This window comes from Petromyzon marinus, chromosome 23 (genome assembly GCF_048934315.1).
Source record: "Petromyzon marinus isolate PM22_M1 ecotype Great Lakes invasive population chromosome 23, UKy_Petmar_22M1.pri1.0, whole genome shotgun sequence".
Lineage (NCBI taxonomy): Eukaryota > Metazoa > Chordata > Hyperoartia > Petromyzontiformes > Petromyzontidae > Petromyzon > Petromyzon marinus.
In genome coordinates, this window is record NC_133689.1 from 12,775,001 (window position 1) to 12,792,500 (window position 17,500).

A 17,500-nucleotide genomic window follows, 5' to 3' on the forward strand; every position below is an offset into this window, starting at 1 on the left:
CTCCTGGTTGAGCCCCGAAAGAGTGGCATCAACCATTATTTTACAAGAAAATATTCATCCCAATGCAGTACACCATATCGACGTGAAATTGGCACGTGCACTCACTGCATGAGTCGAAGTGTAAAAAGCAAGCCATCCAGATCCAAATATACAAAAGCCTACAACACCTGGTATTCCCAGGCAGTCTCCCATCCAAGTACTAACCAGACTCGACCGTGCTTAGCTTCCGCGATCAGACGAGATCGGGCGCATTCAGGGTGATATGGTCGTAGGCCATGCTTGGAAAGACCTGTCGCACATTCAGATGTATAAAACAATCAACATTCAACTATACTTCTGGAGGTCATCGCTCAAAAAACCTTTATACTGGTAGAAACGAAGTTGTAAACTGAGTGTACCAGCCTGCAATAGATTAATGTGTCCGTCCGTCCGTCCCCTTTCAATACTTTAACGAAGTGAAATCTCGTGCTGTTGGGTGTATAAAATCAGTAATAGACAGCGCAGAGACTTGTCCTACCAGCCCACCCTGCAGGGACCTGTTTCTGAGCTCCTGGTTGAGCCCCGAAAGAGTGGCATCAAACATTATATTACAAAAAATATTGATCCCAATGCAGTACACCATATCGACGTGAAATTGGCACGTGCACTCACTGGATGAGTCGAAGTGTAAAAAGCGACCCATCCAGATACAACAATGCAAAAGCCTACAACACCTGGTATTCCCAAGCAGTCTCTGATCCAAGTACTAATCAGGCTCGACCATGCTTAGCTTCCGAGATCAGACGAGATCGGGCGCATTCAGGGTGATATGGTCGTAGGCCGTGCTTGCAGAGACCTGTCGAACACTCATATGTATAAAACAATCAACATTCAACTATACTCCTGGAGGTCATCGCTCGTGAAAACGTTTTTTTCTGAGCTCCTGGTTTAGCCCCGAAAGAGTGGCATCAAATAGTATTTTACAAGAAAATATTGATCCCAATGCAGTACACCATATCGACGTTAAATTGGCAGGTGCACTTACTGGATGAGTGGAAGTGTAAAAAGCGACCCATCCAGATCCAAAAATACAAAAGCCTACAACACCTGGTATTTCCAGGCAGTCTCCCATCCAAGTACTATCCAAGCTCGACCCTGCTTAGCTTCCGAGATCAGACGAGATCGGGCGCATTCTGGGTGATATGGTCGTAAGCCATGCTTGGAAAGACCTGTCGCACATTCAGATGTACAAAACAATCAACATTCAACTATACTTCTGGAGGTCATCGCTCATAAAACCTTTATTCTGAGCTCCTGGTTGAGCCCCGAAAGAATGGCATCAAACATTATTTTACAAAAAATATTGATCCCAATGCAGTACACCATATCGACGTGAAATTGGCAGGTGCACTCACTGGATGAGTCGAAGTGTAAAAAGCGACCCATCCAGATACAACAATGCAAAAGCCTACAACACCTGGTATTCCCAGGCAGTCTCCCATCCAAGTACTAACCAGGCTCGACTCTGCTTAGCTTCTGAGATCAGACGAGATCGGGCGCATTCAGGGTGAGATGGTCGTAGGCCATGCTTGGAAAGACCTGTCGCACATTCATATGTATAAAACAATCAACATTCAACTATACTTCTGGAGGTCATCGCTCATAAAACCTTTATTCTGAGCTCCTGGTTGAGCCCCGAAAGAGTAGCATCAAACATTATTTTACGAGAAAATATTGATCCCAATGCAGTACACCATATCGACGTGAAATTGGCACGTGCACTCACTGGATGAGTCGAAGTGTAAAAAGCGACCCATCCAGATACAACAATGCAAAAGCCTACAACACCTGGTATTCCCAGGCAGTCTCCCATCCAAGTACTAATCAGGCTCGACAATGCTTAGCTTCCGAGATCAGACGAGATCGGGCGCATTCAGGGTGATATGGTCGTAGGCCATGCTTGGAAAGACCTGTCGCACATTCAGATGTATAAAACAATCAACATTCAACTATACTTCTGGAGGTCATCGCTCAAAAAACCTTTATACTGGTAGAAACAAAGTTGTAAACAGAGTGTACCAGCCTGCAATAGATTAATGTGTCCGTCCGTCCGTCCTCTTTCAATACTTTAACGAAGGGAAATCTCGTGCTGTTGGGTGTATAAATCAGTAATAGACAGCGCAGAGACTTGTCCTACCAGCCCACCCTGCAGGGACCTGTTTCTGAGCTCCTGGTTGAGCCCCGAAAGAGTGGCATCAAAGATTATTTTACAAAAAATATTGATCCCAATGCAGTACACCATATCGACGTGAAATTGGCAGGTGCACTCACTGGATGAGTCGAAGTGTAAAAAGCGACCCATCCAGATACAACAATGCAAAAGCCTACAACACCTGGTATTCCCAGGCAGTCTCCCATCCAAGTACTAACGAGGCTCGACCATGCTTAGCTTCTGAGATCAGACGAGATCGGGCAAATTCAGGGTGATATGGTCGTAGGCCGTGCATGCAGCGATCTGTCGAACACTCATATGTATAAAACAATCAACATTCAACTATACTCCTGGAGGTCATCGCTCGTGAAAACGTTTATTCTGAGGTCCTGGTTTAGCCCCGAAAGAGTGGCATCAAACAGTATTTTACAAAAAATATTGATCCCAATGCAGTACACCATATCGACGTGAAATTGGCATGTGCACTAACTGGATGAGTCGAAGTGTAAAAAGCGACCCATCCAGATACAACAATGCAAAAGCCTACAACACCTGGTATTCCCTGGCAGTCTCCCTTCCAAGTACTAACCAGGCTCGACACTGCTTAGCTTCCGAGATCAGAAGAGATCGGGCGCATTCAGGGTGAGATGGTCGTAGGCCATGCTTGGAAAGACCTGTCGCACATTCAGATGTATAAAAGAATCAACATTCAACTATACTTCTGGAGGTCATCGCTCATAAAACCTTTATTCTGAGCTCCTGGTTGAGCCCCGAAAGAGTAGCATCAAACATTATTTTACGAGAAAATATTGATCCCAATGCAGTACACCATATCGACGTGAAATTGGCACGTGCACTCACTGGATGAGTCGAAGTGTAAAAAGCGACCCATCCAGATACAATAATGCAAAAGCCTACAACACCTGGTATTCCCAGGCAGTCTCCCATCCAAGTACTAATCAGGCTCGACCATGCTTAGCTTCCGAGATCAGACGAGATCGGGCGCATTCAGGGTGATATGGTCGTAGGCCGTGCTTGCAGAGACCTGTCGAACACTCATATGTATAAAACAATCAACATTCAACTATACTCCTGGAGGTCATCGCTCGTGAAAACGTTTATTCTGAGCTCCTGGTTTAGCCCCGAGAGAGTGGCATCAAACAGTATTTTACAAGAAAATATTGATCCCAATGCAGTACACCATATCGACGTGAAATTGGCAGGTGCACTCACTGGATGAGTCGAAGTGTAAAAAGCGACCCATCCAGATACAACAATGCAAAAGCCTACAACACCTGGTATTCCCGGGCAGTCTCCCATCCAAGTACTAATCAGGCTCGACCATGCTTAGCTTCCGAGATCAGACGAGATCGGGCACATTCAGGGTGATCTGGTCGTAGGCCGTGCTTACAGAGACCTGTCGAACACTCATATGTATAAAACAATCAACATTCAACTATACTTCTGGAGGTCATCGCTCAAAAAACCTTTATACTGGTAGAAACGAAGTTGTAAACTGAGTGTACCAGCCTGCAATAGATTAATGTGTCCGTCCGTCCGTCCCCTTTCAATACTTTAACGAAGTGAAATCTCGTGCTGTTGGGTGTATAAAATCAGTAATAGACAGCGCAGAGACTTGTCCTACCAGCCCACCCTGCAGGGACCTGTTTCTGAGCTCCTGGTTGAGCCCCGAAAGAGTGGCATCAAACATTATATTACAAAAAATATTGATCCCAATGCAGTACACCATATCGACGTGAAATTGGCACGTGCACTCACTGGATGAGTCGAAGTGTAAAAAGCGACCCATCCAGATACAACAATGCAAAAGCCTACAACACCTGGTATTCCCAAGCAGTCTCTGATCCAAGTACTAATCAGGCTCGACCATGCTTAGCTTCCGAGATCAGACGAGATCGGGCGCATTCAGGGTGATATGGTCGTAGGCCGTGCTTGCAGAGACCTGTCGAACACTCATATGTATAAAACAATCAACATTCAACTATACTCCTGGAGGTCATCGCTCGTGAAAACGTTTTTTTCTGAGCTCCTGGTTTAGCCCCGAAAGAGTGGCATCAAATAGTATTTTACAAGAAAATATTGATCCCAATGCAGTACACCATATCGACGTTAAATTGGCAGGTGCACTTACTGGATGAGTGGAAGTGTAAAAAGCGACCCATCCAGATCCAAAAATACAAAAGCCTACAACACCTGGTATTTCCAGGCAGTCTCCCATCCAAGTACTAACCAGGCTCGACTCTGCTTAGCTTCTGAGATCAGACGAGATCGGGCGCATTCAGGGTGAGATGGTCGTAGGCCATGCTTGGAAAGACCTGTCGCACATTCATATGTATAAAACAATCAACATTCAACTATACTTCTGGAGGTCATCGCTCATAAAACCTTTATTCTGAGCTCCTGGTTGAGCCCCGAAAGAGTAGCATCAAACATTATTTTACGAGAAAATATTGATCCCAATGCAGTACACCATATCGACGTGAAATTGGCACGTGCACTCACTGGATGAGTCGAAGTGTAAAAAGCGACCCATCCAGATACAACAAAGCAAAAGCCTACAACACCTGGTATTCCCAGGCAGTCTCCCATCCAAGTACTAATCAGGCTCGACAATGCTTAGCTTCCGAGATCAGACGAGATCGGGCGCATTCAGGGTGATATGGTCGTAGGCCATGCTTGGAAAGACCTGTCGCACATTCAGATGTATAAAACAATCAACATTCAACTATACTTCTGGAGGTCATCGCTCAAAAAACCTTTATACTGGTAGAAACAAAGTTGTAAACAGAGTGTACCAGCCTGCAATAGATTAATGTGTCCGTCCGTCCGTCCTCTTTCAATACTTTAACGAAGGGAAATCTCGTGCTGTTGGGTGTATAAATCAGTAATAGACAGCGCAGAGACTTGTCCTACCAGCCCACCCTGCAGGGACCTGTTTCTGAGCTCCTGGTTGAGCCCCGAAAGAGTGGCATCAAAGATTATTTTACAAAAAATATTGATCCCAATGCAGTACACCATATCGACGTGAAATTGGCAGGTGCACTCACTGGATGAGTCGAAGTGTAAAAAGCGACCCATCCAGATACAACAATGCAAAAGCCTACAACACCTGGTATTCCCAGGCAGTCTCCCATCCAAGTACTAACGAGGCTCGACCATGCTTAGCTTCTGAGATCAGACGAGATCGGGCAATTTCAGGGTGATATGGTCGTAGGCCGTGCATGCAGCGATCTGTCGAACACTCATATGTATAAAACAATCAACATTCAACTATACTCCTGGAGGTCATCGCTCGTGAAAACGTTTATTCTGAGGTCCTGGTTTAGCCCCGAAAGAGTGGCATCAAACAGTATTTTACAAAAAATATTGATCCCAATGCAGTACACCATATCGACGTGAAATTGGCATGTGCACTAACTGGATGAGTCGAAGTGTAAAAAGCGACCCATCCAGATACAACAATGCAAAAGCCTACAACACCTGGTATTCCCTGGCAGTCTCCCTTCCAAGTACTAACCAGGCTCGACACTGCTTAGCTTCCGAGATCAGAAGAGATCGGGCGCATTCAGGGTGAGATGGTCGTAGGCCATGCTTGGAAAGACCTGTCGCACATTCAGATGTATAAAACAATCAACATTCAACTATACTTCTGGAGGTCATCGCTCATAAAACCTTTATTCTGAGCTCCTGGTTGAGCCCCGAAAGAGTAGCATCAAACATTATTTTACGAGAAAATATTGATCCCAATGCAGTACACCATATCGACGTGAAATTGGCACGTGCACTCACTGGATGAGTCGAAGTGTAAAAAGCGACCCATCCAGATACAATAATGCAAAAGCCTACAACACCTGGTATTCCCAGGCAGTCTCCCATCCAAGTACTAATCAGGCTCGACCATGCTTAGCTTCCGAGATCAGACGAGATCGGGCGCATTCAGGGTGATATGGTCGTAGGCCGTGCTTGCAGAGACCTGTCGAACACTCATATGTATAAAACAATCAACATTCAACTATACTCCTGGAGGTCATCGCTCGTGAAAACGTTTATTCTGAGCTCCTGGTTTAGCCCCGAGAGAGTGGCATCAAACAGTATTTTACAAGAAAATATTGATCCCAATGCAGTACACCATATCGACGTGAAATTGGCAGGTGCACTCACTGGATGAGTCGAAGTGTAAAAAGCGACCCATCCAGATACAACAATGCAAAAGCCTACAACACCTGGTATTCCCGGGCAGTCTCCCATCCAAGTACTAATCAGGCTCGACCATGCTTAGCTTCCGAGATCAGACGAGATCGGGCACATTCAGGGTGATCTGGTCGTAGGCCGTGCTTACAGAGACCTGTCGAACACTCATATGTATAAAACAATCAACATTCAACTATACTCCTGGAGGTCATCGCTCGTGAAAACGTTTATTCTGAGCTCCTGGTTTAGCCCTGAAAGAGTGGCATCAAACAGTATTTTACAAAAAATATTGATCCCAATGCAGTACACCATATCGACGTGAAATTGGCATGTGCACTAACTGGATGAGTCGAAGTGTAAAAAGCTACCCATCCAGATACAACAATGCAAAAGCCTACAACACCTGGTATTCCCAGGCAGTCTCCCATCCAAGTACTAACCAGGCTCGACTCTGCTTAGCTTCCGAGATCAGACGAGATCGGGCGCATTCAGGGTGAGATGGTCGTAGGCCATGCTTGGAAAGACCTGTCGCACATTCAGATGTATCAAACAATCAACATTCAACTATACTTCTGGAGGTCATCGCTCATAAAACCTTTATTCTGAGCTCCTGGTTGAGCCCCGAAAGAGTAGCATCAAACATTATTTTACGAGAAAATATTGATCCCAATGCAGTACACCATATCGACGTGAAATTGGCACGTGCACTCACTGGATGAGTCGAAGTGTAAAAAGCGACCCATCCAGATACAACAATGCAAAAGCCTACAACACCTGGTATTCCCAGGCAGTCTCCCATCCGAGTACTAATCAGACTCGACCATGCTTAGCTTCCGAGATCAGACGAGATCGGGCACATTCAGGGTGACATGGTCGTAGGCCGTGCTTGCAGAGACCTGTCGAACACTCATATGTATAAAACAATCAACATTCAACTATACTCCTGGAGGTCATCGCTCGTGAAAACGTTTATTCTGAGCTCCTGGTTTAGCCCCGAGAGAGTGGCATCAAACAGTATTTTACAAGAAAATATTGATCCCAATGCAGTACACCATATCGACGTGAAATTGGCAGGTACACTCACTGGATGAGTGGAAGTGTAAAAAGCGACCCATCCAGATCCAAAAATACAAAAGCCTACAACACCTGGTATTCCCAGGCAGTCCCCCATCCAAGTACTATCCAAGCTCGACCCTGCTTAGCTTCCGAGATCAGACGAGATCGGGCGCATTCTGGGTGATATGGTCGTAGGCCAAGCTTGGGAAGACCTATAGCACATTCGGATGTATAAACAATCAACATTCAACTATACTTCTCGAGGTCATCGCTCATAAAACCTTTATTCTGAGCTCCTGGTTGAGCCCCGAAAGAGTGGCATCAACCATTATTTTACAAGAAAATATTCATCCCAATGCAGTACACCATATCGACGTGAAATTGACAGGTGCACTCACTGCATGAGTCGAAGTGTAAAAAGCGAGCCATCCAGATCCAAATATACAAAAGCCTACAACACCTGGTATTCCCAGGCAGTCTCCCATCCAAGTACTAACCAGACACGACCATGCTTAGCTTCCGAGATCAGACGAGATCGGGCGCATTCAGGGTGAGATGGTCGTAAGCCATGCTTGGAAAGACCTGTCGCACATTCAGATGTATAAAACAATCAACATTCAACTATACTTCTGGAGGTCATCGCTCATAAAACCTTTATTCTGAGCTCCTGGTTGTGCCCCGAAAGAGTAGCATCAAACATTATTTTACGAGAAAATATTGATCCCAATGCAGTACACCATATCGACGTGAAATTGGCACGTGCACTCACTGGATGAGTCGAAGTGTAAAAAGCGACCCATCCAGATACAACAATGCAAAAGCCTACAACACCTAGTATTCCCAGGGAGTCTCCCATCCAAGTACTAATCAGGCTCGACCATGCTTAGCTTCCGAGATCAGACGAGATCGGGCGCATTCAGGGTGATATGGTCGTAGGCCGTGCTTGCAGAGATCTGTCGAAAACTCATATGTATAAAACAATCAACATTCAACTATACTCCTGGAGGTCATCGCTCGTAAAAACGTTTATTCTGAGCTCCTGGTTTAGCCCCGAGAGAGTGGCATCAAACAGTATTTTACGAGAAAATATTGATCCCAATGCAGTACACCATATCGACGTGAAATTGGCAGGTGCACTTACTGGATGAGTGGGAGTGTAAAAAGCGACCCATCCAGATCCAAAAATACAAAAGCCTACAACACCTGGTATTCCCAGGCAGTCCCACATCCAAGTACTATCCAAGCTCGACCCTGCTTAGCTTCCGAGATCAGACGAGATCGGGCGCATTCTGGGTGATATGGTTGTAGGCCAAGCTTGGAAAGACCTGTAGCACATTCGGATGTATTAAACAATCAACATTCAACTATACTTCTCGAGGTCATCGCTCATAAAACCTTTATTCTGAGCTCCTGGTTGAGCCCCGAAAGAGTGGCATCAACCATTATTTTACAAGAAAATATTCATCCCAATGCAGTACACCATATCGACGTGAAATTGACAGGTGCACTCACTGCATGAGTCGAAGTGTAAAAAGCGACTCATCCAGATACAACAATGCAAAAGCCTACAACACCTGGTATTCCCAGGCAGTCTCCCATCCAAGTACTAATCAGGCTCGACCATGCTTAGCTTCCGAGATCAGACGAGATCGGGCGCATTCAGGGTGATATGGTCGTAGGCCGTGCTTGCAGAGATCTGTCGAACACTCATATGTATAAAACAATCAACATTCAACTATACTCCTGGAGGTCATCGCTCGTAAAAACGTTTATTCTGAGCTCCTGGTTTAGCCCCGAGAGAGTGGCATCAAACAGTATTTTACAAGAAAATATTGATCCCAATGCAGTACAATATATCGACGTGAAATTGGCAGGTGCACTCACTGGATGAGTCGAAGTGTAAAAAGCGACCCATCCAGATACAACAATGCAAAAGCCTACAACACCTGGTATTCCCAGGCAGTCTCCCATCCAAGTACTAATCAGGCTCGACCATGCTTAGCTTCCGAGATCAGACGAGATCGGGAACATTCAGGGTGATATGGTCGTAGGCCGTGCTTGCAGAGACCTGTCGAACACTCATATGTAATAAACAATCAACATTCAACTATACTCCTGGAGGTCATCGCTCGTGAAAACGTTTATTGTGAGCTCCTGGTTTAGCCCCGAGAGAGTGGCATCAAACAGTATTTTACAAGAAAATATTGATCCCAATGCAGTACACCATATCGACGTGAAATTGGCAGCTGCACTTACTGGATGAGTGGAAGTGTAAAAAGCGACCCATCCAGATCCAAAAATACAAAAGCCTACAACACCTGGTATTCCCAGGCAGTCCCACATCCAATTACTATCCAAGCTCGACCCTGCTTAGTCTTCCGAGATCAGACGAGATCGGGCGCATTCTGGGTGATATGGTCGTAGGCCAAGTTTGGGAAGACCTGTAGCACATTCGGATGTATTAAACAATCAACATTCAACTATACTTCTCGAGGTCATCGCTCATAAAACCTTGATTCTGAGCTCCTGGTTGAGCCCCGAAAGAGTGGCATCAACCATTATTTTACAAGAAAATATTCATCCCAATGCAGTACACCATATCGACGTGAAATTGACAGGTGCACTCACTGCATGAGTCGAAGTGTAAAAAGCGAGCCATCCAGATCCAAATATACAAAAGCCTACAACACCTGGTATTCCCAGGCAGTCTCCCATCCAAGTATTAACCAGACTCGACCATGCTTAGCTTCCGAGATCAGACGAGATCGGGCGCATTCAGGGTGATATGGTCGTAGGCCATGCTTGGAAAGACCTGTCGCAAATTCAGATGTATAAAACAATCAACATTCAACTATACTTCTGGAGGTCATCGCTCAAAAAACCTTTATACTGGTAGAAACGAAGTTGTAAACAGAGTGTACCAGCCTGCAATATATTAATGTGTCCGTCCGTCCGTCCGTCCCCTTTCAATACTTTAACGAAGTGAAATCTCGTGCTGTTGGGTGTATAAAATCAGTAATAGACAGCGCAGAGACTTGTCCTACCAGCCCACCCTGCAGGGACCTGTTTCTGAGCTCCTGGTTGAGCCCCGAAAGAGTGGCATCAAACATTATTTTACAAAAAATATTGATCCCAATGCAGTACACCATATCGACGTGAAATTGGCAGGTGCACTCACTGGATGAGTCGAAGTGTAAAAAGCGACCCATCCAGATACATCAATGCAAAAGCCTACAACACCTGGTATTCCCAGGCAGTCTCCCATCCAAGTACTAACCATGCTCGACCATGCTTAGCTTCTGAGATCAGACGAGATCGGGCGCATTCAGGGTGATATGGTCGGAGGCCGTGCTTGCAGAGACCTGTCGAACACTCATATGTATAAAACAATCAACATTCAACTATACTCTTGGAGGTCATCGCTCGTGAAAACGTTTATTCTGAGCTCCTGGTTTAGCCCCGAGAGAGTGGCATCAAACAGTATTTTACAAGAAAATATTGATCCCAATGCAGTACACCATATCGACGTGAAATTGGCAGGTGCACTTACTGGATGAGTGGAAGTGTAAAAAGCGACCCATCCAGATCCAAAAATACAAAAGCCTACAAGACCTGGTATTCCCAGGCAGTCCCACATCCAAGTATTATCCAAGCTCGACCCTGCTTAGCTTCCGAGATCAGACGAGATCGGGCGCATTCTGGGTGATATGGTCGTAGGCCAAGCTTGGGAAGACCTGTAGCACATTCGGATGTATTAAACAATCAACATTCAACTATACTTCTCGAGGTCATCGCTCATAAAACCTTTATTCTGAGCTCCTGGTTGAGCCCCGAAAGAGTGGCATCAACCATTATTTTACAAGAAAATATTCATCCCAATGCAGTGCACCATATCGACGTGAAATTGACAGGTGCACTCACTGCATGAGTCGAAGTGTAAAAAGCGACCCATCCAGATACAACAATGCAAAAGCCTACAACACCTGGTATTCCCAGGCAGTCTCCCATCCAAGTACTAATCAGGCTCGACCATGCTTAGCTTCCGAGATCAGACGAGATCGGGCGCATTCAGGGTGATATGGTCGTAGGCCGTGCTTGCAGAGATCTGTCGAACACTCATATGTATAAAACAATCAACATTCAACTATACTCCTGGAGGTCATCGCTCGTAAAAACGTTTATTCTGAGCTCCTGGTTTAGCCCCGAGAGAGTGGCATCAAACAGTATTTTACGAGAAAATATTGATCCCAATGCAGTACACCATATCGACGTGAAATTGGCAGGTGCACTCACTGGATGAGTCGAAGTGTAAAAAGCGACCCATCCAGATACAACAATGCAAAAGCCTACAACACCTGGTATTCCCAGGCAGTCTCCCATCCAAGTACTAATCAGGCTCGACCATGCTTAGCTTCCGAGATCAGACGAGATCAGGCGCATTCAGGGTGATATGGTCGTAGGCCGTGCTTGCAGAGATCTGTCGAACACTCATATGTATAAAACAATCAACATTCAACTATACTCCTGGAGGTCATCGCTCGTAAAAACGTTTATTCTGAGCTCCTGGTTTAGCCCAGAGAGAGTGGCATCAAACAGTATTTTACAAGAAAATATTGATCCCAATGCAGTACATCATATCGACGTGAAATTGGCAGGTGCACTCACTGGATGAGTCGAAGTGTAAAAAGCGACCCATCCAGATACAACAATGCAAAAGCCTACAACACCTGGTATTCCCAGGCAGTCTCCCATCCAAGTACTAATCAGGCTCGACCATGCTTAGCTTCCGAGATCAGACGAGATCGGGAACATTCAGGGTGATATGGTCGTAGGCCGTGCTTGCAGAGACCTGTCGAACACTCATATGTAATAAACAATCAACATTGAACTATACTCCTGGAGGTCATCGCTCGTGAAAACGTTTATTCTGAGCTCCTGGTTTAGCCCCGAGAGAGTGGCATCAAACAGTATTTTACAAGAAAATATTCATCCCAATGCAGTACACCATATCGACGTGAAATTGACAGGTGCACTCACTGCATGAGTCGAAGTGTAAAAAGCGAGCCATCCAGATCCAAATATACAAAAGCCTACAACACCTGGTATTCCCAGGCAGTCTCCCATCCAAGTATTAACCAGACTCGACCATGCTTAGCTTCCGAGATCAGACGAGATCGGGCGCATTCAGGGTGATATGGTCGTAGGCCATGCTTGGAAAGACCTGTCGCACATTCAGATGTATAAAACAATCAACATTCAACTATACTTCTGGAGGTCATCGCTCAAAAAACCTTTATACTGGTAGAAACGAAGTTGTAAACAGAGTGTACCAGCCTGCAATAGATTAATGTGTCCGTCCGTCCGTCCGTCCCCTTTCAATACTTTAACGAAGTGAAATCTCGTGCTGTTGGGTGTATAAAATCAGTAATAGACAGCGCAGAGACTTGTCCTACCAGCCCACCCTGCAGGGACCTGTTTCTGAGCTCCTGGTTGAGCCCCGAAAGAGTGGCATCAAACATTATTTTACAAAAAATATTGATCCCAATGCAGTACACCAGGGGTCGGGAACCTTTTTGACTAAGAGAGCCATGAAAGCAAAAAAAATGGAAATTTATTTCAGTGAGAGCCATATAATATATTTTAAAAGTGAATTCAACTAAATGTCAGTATAATAAGCCTCTGAATTTATTCTTTTAAATAATGTTGTTATAACACTCACCATTAATGCGACTTCTGGTGCTGCATGGATTTGCTGATGTCTTTGTAGTCGGGTTGGTACTTGGTGAGGTTAAGCTTCATGCAAGCGTTGAGGCTTTCATCCGTTAAACGTGATCGTAGGTTGGACTTGATGTTTTTAAGATGTGAGAATGACTGCTCACATGCATACGTAGATCCAAACATGGTCAATACAGCAATACTCACACGCTGCAGTGTGTGGTATGTGACAGGAAGCGCGTTCCAAGTTTTGAGAATCAGCTGGTCTTCGGGTTGGAGTTTTTTCATTTCTGTCCACATGTGCTTGCTCGCCAACTCCGCTTTCTGTCGTGTGATTCTTTCCAAATCTTCATTCAGTGACTTGAACTTATTCACCCACATGTCTGAGGCCTTCAGGTCAGCCACTTCTGCTTCAAAATCTCTGACGGAGACACCAGGGATGTAATTCAGGTCGGCTGTGTTCAGTGAACACTCGTTTGGATGGGTGATGAACTTAAAAAGACGAGTGTGCTCACGAAATTCTCCAAAGCGTGCTTTGAAGGACTGTAGGAGACTGGATGTGCAGCCAGCTAGCTGGTGGAGATCAAGGTTTTGAATGGGCTCACTTGCTGTGCATGCATCTTTAAATTGGCTCAGTTTTTCAAAATGTAGTAAACGACCTGTTTCAAGATCCGTGATGAAAAGCTCCAGCTTGTTTTCAAAAGCAAATACAGCTTGTTGAAGGGATAACACTGTATTTCCAATGCCTTGCATTTTCACGTTGAGCTGGTTCAGATGTTCAGTCAGATCTACGAGATAGTAAAACTTGAGGAGCCACTCGGTGTCGGCTAGCTCAGGATGCCCGACGCCTTTCATTTCAAGGAAAGTCCGGATTTCGTTCAGGCAAGCCGCAAAACGGCTAAGCACCTTCCCTCTTGACAACCAACGCACATTGCTGTGCAAAAGCAGACCAGGATAGTTATTTACAACTTCATCCAGCAGTGTTTTAAACTGGCGATCATTTAAGGCTCGGGCAACAATAAAGTTGATCACACGAATGACCAGCGACATCACTTCGCCAAACTGCCTGTCACACATCTGAGCACAAAGTGCCTCCTGGTGTATAATGCAATGGAAACTTAGGATGGGTCTATTTTCATGTTCACGGAGAAGCGCCACAAATCCTTTGTTTTTCCCCACCATACACGGAGCACCATCAGTACACACTGAGAGAAGTTTATCCATAGGTAGACTTTTTTCTTGAGCAAACTCCATGAAAGACTTGAATAAATCCTCACCTCTTGTGGACCCTTTTAATGGCAGAACAGCAAGACTTTCTTCGCGCAGTGTGTCACCAACAGCATATCTTGCAATCACGCTGAACTGCGACAAATGGCTCACGTCTGTTGACTCATCCAAAGCCAGAGAAAAGAACGGCGCTGCATTTATGTCCTTCACTTGCGTTTCCTCCACTTTGTTTGCCATCACGATGGTACGATCATGAACAGTTCTTGCCGACAGAGGCATGTCTTGTATCCGTTTGATTATCTTGTCTTTGTTCGGAAGATCATCAAAAAGTTCATTGGCTACATCCAGCATGAACGTTTTAGCATACTCGCCATCTGTGAATGGTTTTCCGTTCCTCACTATTGCTAAAGAACCAGCAAAGCTAGCCGAATTATAGTCACCTTGCCGGGTCCATACGCGGAGTTGCTGCTGGCTAGCTTGCACCCTGCTCAGAAGCTCTTGGCACGCTTTCTTTCTGCTGTCTCCCGCAGGGTATTTTGATGCAAAGGTAGCGTGGCGCGTGTCGAAGTTCCGCTTTACATTCGACCGTTTCAACGATGTAATTTTGTCATTGCAAATTAGACACACCGCAGAACCCGCTCTCTCCACAAAGGCGAATTCTTCGGTCCATTCGTCCTGAAATGTACGATACTCGTCGTCTTTTTTTCTTTTCGCCATCTTCTTCGTCGAAGGGTTAGCTTTGAGTTAATGACCGAGCAGACGCAGTCTCAGACTGATTCAAAAGAGGGCGTTTACCTGTTTTACCCAGCAACGGCAAACGTAGGCCAGTATCATCCAATTAAAATAATGGACAATTGCTCCTGCAGCCCTGAACAGGACATGCGCAGTGAAAAATCGATGGATGGATTAAAACAAGTGAGAATATTTTGTTTTATTTGCGAGCCATATGCAATCATCAAAAGAGCCACATCTGGCTCGCGAGCCATAGGTTCCCGACCCCTGCAGTACACCATATCGACGTGAAATTGGCAGGTGCACTCACTGGATGAGTCGAAGTGTAAAAAGCGACCCATCCAGATACAACAATGCAAAAGCCTACAACACCTGGTATTCCCAGGCATTCTCCCATCCAAGTACTAACCATGCTCGACCATGCTTAGCTTCTGAGATCAGACGAGATCGGGCGCATTCAGGTTGATATGGTCGTAGGCCGTGCTTGCAGAGACCTGTCGAACACTCATATGTATAAAACAATCAACATTCAACTATACTCCTGGAGGTCATCGCTCGTGAAAACGTTTATTCTGAGCTCCTGGTTTAGCCCCGAAAGAGTGGCATCAAACAGTATTTTACAAAAAATATTGATCCCAATGCAGTACACCATATCGACGTGAAATTGGCAGGTGCACTCACTGGATGAGTCGAAGTGTAAAAAGCGACCCATCCAGATACAACAATGCAAAAGCCTACAACACCTGGTATTCCCAGGCAGTCTCCCATCCAAGTACTAACCAGGCTCGATCACGCTTAGCTTCCGAGATTAGACGAGATCGGGCGCATTCAGGGTTATATGGTCGTAGGCCGTGCATGCAGAGACCTGTCGAACACTCATATGTATAATACAATCAACATTCATCTATATTTCTGGAGGTCATCGGTCATGAAAACGTTTATTCTGAGCTGCTGGTTTAGCCCCGAATGAGTGGCATCAAACAGTAATTTACAAGAAAATATTGATCCCAATGCACTACACCATATCGACGTGAAATTGGCAGGTGCACTCACTGGATGAGTCGAAGTGTAAAAAGCGACCCATCCAGATACAACAATGCAAAAGCCTACAACACCTGGTATTTCCAGGCAGTCTCCCATCCAAGTACTAACCATGCTCGACCATGCTTAGCTTCTGAGATCAGACGAGATCGGGCGCATTCAGGTTGATATGGTCGTAGGCCGTGCTTGCAGAGACCTGTCGAACACTCATATGTATAAAACAATCAACATTCAACTATATTTCTGGAGGTCATCGCTCGTGAAAACGTTTATTCTGAGCTCCTGGTTTAGCCCCGAAAGAGTGGCATCAAACAGTATTTTACAAAAAATATTGATCCCAATGCAGTACACCATATCGACGTGAAATTGGCAGGTGCACTCACTGGATGAGTCGAAGTGTAAAAAGCGACCCATCCAGATACAACAATGCAAAAGCCTACAACACCTGGTATTCCCAGGCAGTCTCCCATCCAAGTACTAACCAGGCTCGATCACGCTTAGCTTCCGAGATCAGACGAGATCGGGCGCATTCAGGGTTATATGGTCGTAGGCTGTGCATGCAGAGACCTGTCGAACACTCATATGTATAATACAATCAACATTCATCTATATTTCTGGAGGTCATCGCTCATGAAAACGTTTATTCTGAGCTGCTGGTTTAGCCCCGAATGAGTGGCATCAAACAGTATTTTACAAAAAATATTGATCCCAATGCAGTACACCATATCGACGTGAAATTGGCAGGTGCACTCACTGGATGAGTCGAAGTGTAAAAAGCGACCCATCCAGATACAACAATGCAAAAGCCTACAACACCTGGTATTCCCAGGCAGTCTCCCATCCAAGTACTAACCAGGCTCGACCACGCTTAGCTTCCGAGATCAGACGAGATCGGGCGCATTCAGGGTTATATGGTCGTAGGCCGTGCATGCAGAGACCTGTCGAACACTCATATGTATAATACAATCAACATTCAACTATACTCCTGGAGGTCATCGCTCATAAAACCTTTATTATGAGCTCCTGGTTGAGCCCCGAAAGAGTAGCATCAAACAGTATTTTACGAGAAAATATTGATCCCAATGCAGTACACCATATCGACGTGAAATTGGCAGGTGCACTCACTGGATGAGTCGAAGTGTAAAAAGCGACCCATCCAGATACAACAATGCAAAAGCCTACAACACCTGGTATTCCCAGGCAGTCTCCCATCCAAGTACTAACCAGGCTCGACCACGCTTAGCTTCCGAGATCAGACGAGATCGGGCGCATTCAGGGTTATATGGTCGTAGGCCGTGCATGCAGAGACCTGTCGAACACTCATAT

At 45.4% G+C, this 17,500-nt stretch overlaps 30 non-coding genes and 8 pseudogenes across 30 annotated transcripts; all 38 read right to left on the reverse strand.

The window, feature by feature from the left end:
• Positions 1-155: 155 nt before the first annotated feature.
• On the reverse strand, positions 156-274 carry LOC142927455 (5S ribosomal RNA). The gene has a single exon (XR_012944379.1). It is a non-coding gene; the product is annotated as a 5S ribosomal RNA (ribosomal RNA).
• A 427-nt stretch (positions 275-701) lies between these two features.
• On the reverse strand, positions 702-820 carry LOC142927760 (5S ribosomal RNA). The gene has a single exon (XR_012944684.1). It is a non-coding gene; the product is annotated as a 5S ribosomal RNA (ribosomal RNA).
• Positions 821-1,074: 254 nt separating this feature from the next.
• Positions 1,075-1,193, reverse strand: LOC142927375 (5S ribosomal RNA). The gene has a single exon (XR_012944300.1). It is a non-coding gene; the product is annotated as a 5S ribosomal RNA (ribosomal RNA).
• Positions 1,194-1,444: 251 nt separating this feature from the next.
• On the reverse strand, positions 1,445-1,563 carry LOC142927295 (5S ribosomal RNA). Its single transcript, XR_012944220.1, has one exon. It is a non-coding gene; the product is annotated as a 5S ribosomal RNA (ribosomal RNA).
• A 252-nt stretch (positions 1,564-1,815) lies between these two features.
• On the reverse strand, positions 1,816-1,934 carry LOC142926750 (5S ribosomal RNA). The gene has a single exon (XR_012943674.1). It is a non-coding gene; the product is annotated as a 5S ribosomal RNA (ribosomal RNA).
• A 426-nt stretch (positions 1,935-2,360) lies between these two features.
• On the reverse strand, positions 2,361-2,479 carry LOC142928288 (5S ribosomal RNA; annotated as a pseudogene).
• Positions 2,480-2,731: 252 nt separating this feature from the next.
• On the reverse strand, positions 2,732-2,850 carry LOC142927812 (5S ribosomal RNA). Its single transcript, XR_012944736.1, has one exon. It is a non-coding gene; the product is annotated as a 5S ribosomal RNA (ribosomal RNA).
• A 252-nt stretch (positions 2,851-3,102) lies between these two features.
• Positions 3,103-3,221, reverse strand: LOC142925771 (5S ribosomal RNA). Its single transcript, XR_012942694.1, has one exon. It is a non-coding gene; the product is annotated as a 5S ribosomal RNA (ribosomal RNA).
• A 253-nt stretch (positions 3,222-3,474) lies between these two features.
• LOC142927276 (5S ribosomal RNA) lies at positions 3,475-3,593 on the reverse strand. Its single transcript, XR_012944201.1, has one exon. It is a non-coding gene; the product is annotated as a 5S ribosomal RNA (ribosomal RNA).
• Positions 3,594-4,020: 427 nt separating this feature from the next.
• LOC142927761 (5S ribosomal RNA) lies at positions 4,021-4,139 on the reverse strand. The gene has a single exon (XR_012944685.1). It is a non-coding gene; the product is annotated as a 5S ribosomal RNA (ribosomal RNA).
• Positions 4,140-4,393: 254 nt separating this feature from the next.
• On the reverse strand, positions 4,394-4,512 carry LOC142927935 (5S ribosomal RNA). Its single transcript, XR_012944859.1, has one exon. It is a non-coding gene; the product is annotated as a 5S ribosomal RNA (ribosomal RNA).
• A 252-nt stretch (positions 4,513-4,764) lies between these two features.
• LOC142926751 (5S ribosomal RNA) lies at positions 4,765-4,883 on the reverse strand. Its single transcript, XR_012943675.1, has one exon. It is a non-coding gene; the product is annotated as a 5S ribosomal RNA (ribosomal RNA).
• Positions 4,884-5,309: 426 nt separating this feature from the next.
• Positions 5,310-5,428, reverse strand: LOC142928233 (5S ribosomal RNA; annotated as a pseudogene).
• A 252-nt stretch (positions 5,429-5,680) lies between these two features.
• On the reverse strand, positions 5,681-5,799 carry LOC142927813 (5S ribosomal RNA). The gene has a single exon (XR_012944737.1). It is a non-coding gene; the product is annotated as a 5S ribosomal RNA (ribosomal RNA).
• A 252-nt stretch (positions 5,800-6,051) lies between these two features.
• Positions 6,052-6,170, reverse strand: LOC142925772 (5S ribosomal RNA). Its single transcript, XR_012942695.1, has one exon. It is a non-coding gene; the product is annotated as a 5S ribosomal RNA (ribosomal RNA).
• A 253-nt stretch (positions 6,171-6,423) lies between these two features.
• LOC142927277 (5S ribosomal RNA) lies at positions 6,424-6,542 on the reverse strand. The gene has a single exon (XR_012944202.1). It is a non-coding gene; the product is annotated as a 5S ribosomal RNA (ribosomal RNA).
• Positions 6,543-6,794: 252 nt separating this feature from the next.
• On the reverse strand, positions 6,795-6,913 carry LOC142926099 (5S ribosomal RNA). The gene has a single exon (XR_012943024.1). It is a non-coding gene; the product is annotated as a 5S ribosomal RNA (ribosomal RNA).
• A 252-nt stretch (positions 6,914-7,165) lies between these two features.
• LOC142927667 (5S ribosomal RNA) lies at positions 7,166-7,284 on the reverse strand. The gene has a single exon (XR_012944590.1). It is a non-coding gene; the product is annotated as a 5S ribosomal RNA (ribosomal RNA).
• Positions 7,285-7,537: 253 nt separating this feature from the next.
• Positions 7,538-7,656, reverse strand: LOC142926060 (5S ribosomal RNA). The gene has a single exon (XR_012942985.1). It is a non-coding gene; the product is annotated as a 5S ribosomal RNA (ribosomal RNA).
• Positions 7,657-7,907: 251 nt separating this feature from the next.
• Positions 7,908-8,026, reverse strand: LOC142927926 (5S ribosomal RNA). Its single transcript, XR_012944850.1, has one exon. It is a non-coding gene; the product is annotated as a 5S ribosomal RNA (ribosomal RNA).
• Positions 8,027-8,278: 252 nt separating this feature from the next.
• On the reverse strand, positions 8,279-8,397 carry LOC142926396 (5S ribosomal RNA). Its single transcript, XR_012943321.1, has one exon. It is a non-coding gene; the product is annotated as a 5S ribosomal RNA (ribosomal RNA).
• A 253-nt stretch (positions 8,398-8,650) lies between these two features.
• LOC142927603 (5S ribosomal RNA) lies at positions 8,651-8,769 on the reverse strand. Its single transcript, XR_012944527.1, has one exon. It is a non-coding gene; the product is annotated as a 5S ribosomal RNA (ribosomal RNA).
• A 252-nt stretch (positions 8,770-9,021) lies between these two features.
• LOC142925773 (5S ribosomal RNA) lies at positions 9,022-9,140 on the reverse strand. The gene has a single exon (XR_012942696.1). It is a non-coding gene; the product is annotated as a 5S ribosomal RNA (ribosomal RNA).
• Positions 9,141-9,393: 253 nt separating this feature from the next.
• LOC142926067 (5S ribosomal RNA) lies at positions 9,394-9,512 on the reverse strand. Its single transcript, XR_012942992.1, has one exon. It is a non-coding gene; the product is annotated as a 5S ribosomal RNA (ribosomal RNA).
• A 253-nt stretch (positions 9,513-9,765) lies between these two features.
• Positions 9,766-9,885, reverse strand: LOC142928562 (5S ribosomal RNA; annotated as a pseudogene).
• Positions 9,886-10,137: 252 nt separating this feature from the next.
• Positions 10,138-10,256, reverse strand: LOC142927211 (5S ribosomal RNA). The gene has a single exon (XR_012944136.1). It is a non-coding gene; the product is annotated as a 5S ribosomal RNA (ribosomal RNA).
• A 431-nt stretch (positions 10,257-10,687) lies between these two features.
• Positions 10,688-10,806, reverse strand: LOC142928209 (5S ribosomal RNA; annotated as a pseudogene).
• Positions 10,807-11,059: 253 nt separating this feature from the next.
• On the reverse strand, positions 11,060-11,178 carry LOC142928428 (5S ribosomal RNA; annotated as a pseudogene).
• Positions 11,179-11,430: 252 nt separating this feature from the next.
• LOC142925774 (5S ribosomal RNA) lies at positions 11,431-11,549 on the reverse strand. The gene has a single exon (XR_012942697.1). It is a non-coding gene; the product is annotated as a 5S ribosomal RNA (ribosomal RNA).
• Positions 11,550-11,802: 253 nt separating this feature from the next.
• Positions 11,803-11,921, reverse strand: LOC142926235 (5S ribosomal RNA). Its single transcript, XR_012943160.1, has one exon. It is a non-coding gene; the product is annotated as a 5S ribosomal RNA (ribosomal RNA).
• Positions 11,922-12,174: 253 nt separating this feature from the next.
• Positions 12,175-12,293, reverse strand: LOC142926069 (5S ribosomal RNA). The gene has a single exon (XR_012942994.1). It is a non-coding gene; the product is annotated as a 5S ribosomal RNA (ribosomal RNA).
• Positions 12,294-12,546: 253 nt separating this feature from the next.
• LOC142927212 (5S ribosomal RNA) lies at positions 12,547-12,665 on the reverse strand. Its single transcript, XR_012944137.1, has one exon. It is a non-coding gene; the product is annotated as a 5S ribosomal RNA (ribosomal RNA).
• A 2,828-nt stretch (positions 12,666-15,493) lies between these two features.
• LOC142928497 (5S ribosomal RNA) lies at positions 15,494-15,612 on the reverse strand (annotated as a pseudogene).
• A 252-nt stretch (positions 15,613-15,864) lies between these two features.
• Positions 15,865-15,983, reverse strand: LOC142928306 (5S ribosomal RNA; annotated as a pseudogene).
• A 253-nt stretch (positions 15,984-16,236) lies between these two features.
• On the reverse strand, positions 16,237-16,355 carry LOC142928413 (5S ribosomal RNA; annotated as a pseudogene).
• Positions 16,356-16,607: 252 nt separating this feature from the next.
• LOC142927870 (5S ribosomal RNA) lies at positions 16,608-16,726 on the reverse strand. The gene has a single exon (XR_012944794.1). It is a non-coding gene; the product is annotated as a 5S ribosomal RNA (ribosomal RNA).
• A 252-nt stretch (positions 16,727-16,978) lies between these two features.
• On the reverse strand, positions 16,979-17,097 carry LOC142927146 (5S ribosomal RNA). Its single transcript, XR_012944071.1, has one exon. It is a non-coding gene; the product is annotated as a 5S ribosomal RNA (ribosomal RNA).
• A 252-nt stretch (positions 17,098-17,349) lies between these two features.
• Positions 17,350-17,468, reverse strand: LOC142927147 (5S ribosomal RNA). Its single transcript, XR_012944072.1, has one exon. It is a non-coding gene; the product is annotated as a 5S ribosomal RNA (ribosomal RNA).
• Between the last annotated feature and the right edge of the window lie 32 nt (positions 17,469-17,500).